Source organism: Nicotiana sylvestris, unplaced genomic scaffold, assembly GCF_000393655.2.
Source record: "Nicotiana sylvestris unplaced genomic scaffold, ASM39365v2 Un00008, whole genome shotgun sequence".
Classification (NCBI taxonomy): Eukaryota; Viridiplantae; Streptophyta; class Magnoliopsida; order Solanales; family Solanaceae; genus Nicotiana; species Nicotiana sylvestris.
Genome location: NW_027184344.1, coordinates 273,464 through 276,832, shown reverse-complemented (window position 1 = coordinate 276,832; position 3,369 = coordinate 273,464). Strand labels below are relative to the sequence as shown.

The following is a 3,369-nucleotide window of genomic DNA, read 5'->3' as shown; positions in this document are numbered from 1 at the left end:
CTAATGGTTGTTTGACAGACCCTTCAATCTTTTTTGCTATACCTTTGTTTGCTTTGAAAAATCAAAATGTAGGCGCAGACTTCACTCAAGATCAGTGTTGGCATATGTTTTTTACTTGGAACGAAGATGATCTCTTGGTACATTTGCTGTTCGGAAACTGAATTAGGACAACTAATGACCATGGAAAGATTCAATAGAGAAATATTCATGATTTTTTTACTAATTTCTTCTTCTAATACAAATAAAAGATTCACAAGGAAGATGCATAGTCTGAAGTCTGGAATACTGTTTATGAAGAGGTCGAATAACGCAGTAATTGTGGGAAGTCTCGGAACAACTGAAGTGACAATGTTATGAAGATTAAAATACTTTGTCACGCATCGTTTAGTGAAGAAGATAAAATAGTTGTGAGGATATATTATAACAGAGGACCACAGAAAAAATATACTTACTTGGGCGGGGTAAATGGGTGATTAGAAAGGCCCATGTCCTACGCTGGTGACCTTCATTGCACTTTGGATGAGTGACCGACTAAGGTCGACCCAAGTAGTCGAGCCTATGTGATAATTTGTAGTAGTGAGGAGTTGCCTTCGTGCAGCCCCTACCCAATCCAAAGCCCAATTATTTTTTGAGTGCCTCATTAACAGATCTATTAATTGGCTTGAGCACACATTCTCAACTCCACTCTTATAGTGATGTCCTGAGTTTTGGAAGGGCTTTAGGGATTTCTTCTCTATTCACTTGTAGGCAAAATTGTGTCTTTCTTTTTCTGTAAAAAAAGAAAAAATAAAAAATTCTATATAATCTTGTTGAGGGTTTGATTAAGGGTGTCAATGGATATTTAAAAGTCGATTAAACCGATCGAATTGATTTTTAGGTTTCTTTTAATAAAACCATTGGTTTTTATATAAATCTATAACCATACCGATAATTAGGGTATGTCTTTTATTTTATGAAAATAAACCGAAAAGTACCGAACCGTACTAAATAAACTTACATGCGAAAAATATATTTATATATTAAGTTTAAAAATAATAAAGCATTAAATTTTCCTTTGGCATTGGAATTATGAAAGTCGTTACAGGTTAACAAGTAATTAAACTCAAATTCTTAATTCCCAAACCTATTATACTACTCCTATTGAAACTAAGGGTCTCTTTGGAAGGCCACCCGATTATTGGAATTGGTGTAATTACTAGGATAGTAATTACACAATGTAGTAATTACGAAAACCTATTTATTTGTCATAACGTAATTACAGTATAATTACAAGTATATTATTTGGTTGCACAAGTATAATTACACAATTAGATTAAATTTTAAATGAAGTAATTATCAAAACCATAAAGTTAATATAATAAATATATGCATATAATTTTTTTTTTTATAAGTATAAATAATATTAAATTTGGTACTTAGGATGCATATTTGTGAGACCCCATGTTTTTTCTTTTTCTGTTACGTAATATACGTAACGTGGCGTGGTTATATTAGGTATATATGATTGGGTATAGCACATTGGGAGAATAAGAATGAAAATGTGTGGTAATATCAAGGAAGTAAACTAAAGCTGTAGGTCAAAGGAATCCCTTAAACAAAGGTTCGTGGTTAAAGAAATGGCTCGGGTGGTACCCCGCGCGTTCAGAAGGTTTAAGTTAATTTACACATGTGGGATAAGACCAAGAGTGTCTAATATGATAAGAATAATGTGTTATGAGGTATTATAATATCACACTGGTCACATGTTAAGTTTTGGAATCAAACAAGTTGCGAAATAAAGGTCGGCAAAAGTTATCGTAAATTTCTCTAATAAATTTTCTAAACTTTGGATCAAATGTATCAGATCATTTCTCCCAATATATAAAGAGCTTTGATACCCACAACCTATCGAATCTAATGTCTACGAGTCTAGTTCGCAACCAAAAATACCTCACATCAATTCGACATCGTAGTAAAAAGTTATGACTATTTTACCACGGACTGTCTAGGCTGAAATCGGGCCGCGAACCGGGTCAGGTCAAACAAGTAGTATAAGTCGGCAAATTCGACTTTTCAGACCTAAAAACATTTAATTTTCGTCCTAAAACAGAAAGAAAGCTGAAGAGAAGGTTGCATGGTGTTCTTGAGTGATTAAGGTGTGTTTTTAACGATTTCTACCCTTAAAGTTTGCCCCCGTGCCTAGAAACGCAATCTTTACGATTTGCAATCATCTCCCCCTTCTATTAGCTGTGTTTAGAGCTATTATTGGAAGATAGGAATTTGTTGTTCTTGCTGGTTCTTCAGGATTTATACTTGGTTTTCCAAGGTAATCATCTTGGGACTCTTTTATGATTGTTTTTACAAAGTTCTACGTACGTTTCGTCAAGTTAGGGTCATATGGCAAATCTGCCGATTTAAACTCAATTATGAACTGTTTATAGGTGCATATAAGCTGCATATATATAGTGTTTTCGAAGCTTAGGACGTAAGGAATAACTTTCGTGAAGGAACTACAGGCATTCAGACGTTCGTTGGAGAGGTATGTTAAGGCTAAACTTTGTCCTTCCGTTTAGCACGAATTCTAGGAAATTCCTAAGACGTCAAATGTGATATTTTACTATTCTATTGCTAGAAAGACCTTCTGTAAAAGGCATTGGGATCGTAGCTGAAGTATTTTCATGATACTATTAGGTTGATATTTCACTCGTTCGGTTAAATAGGGTATTCGACATCTATATATGTCATTTGTTCGGCTTCCTTAACTATATGTCCATATATGTGAATTCTTACTCGTCTTTGGGTTGTGTGACTAGAAAATAAAGGCATTTAGTATTTTCGATCAGTCCTTCTCCCTTGTTAAAGTGTATCTTAAAATCTCTAAAGTGACACGTCGATTTCCAAAAATCTAAAATATAATTTTTATGTTTAAACTACTAAAACACTTGATTTTTGAAATACTTTCTTTTACTAAATATCAAGAAATCAGGTATAAGGACTAAGTGAAGCACCTTAAGCTTTTTATGAACATCTTCAGAGTTAAGTTATCTTTCTAAAAGTCGAGTTAAGTTTTTAAGCTTACTCAAAAGAAAAAGAAAACATATGAGGTTCCATGAGACAATTGTATGCGATACGGAGATGATTATGAGATTATGAGAATAGGAGTACCTATGAGCCAAGATTGGCTAAGTTCTTGTTATCTCCTATTATGTGCATTCAAAGTTCATATCATATATGGCATATTATGCATGGACTTCGAGCTATAATCGGAGGTAAGAGGCCTATTTTCCCGAAAAACTATATATATTGTACAGATGGCCATAGGTTGGCAATATGATGCCGGTTAGCTACTGGAAGAGAACGCCATTGCTAGCATTTGGTTGGGTATGTCAT

General features: G+C 33.9%; 1 non-coding gene across 1 annotated transcript; it reads left to right on the top strand.

The window, feature by feature from the left end:
* The first annotated feature begins 444 nt into the window (after nucleotides 1–444).
* Nucleotides 445–605, top strand: LOC138884618 (U1 spliceosomal RNA). The gene has a single exon (XR_011404701.1). It is a non-coding gene; the product is annotated as a U1 spliceosomal RNA (small nuclear RNA).
* The last annotated feature ends 2,764 nt before the right edge of the window (nucleotides 606–3,369 follow it).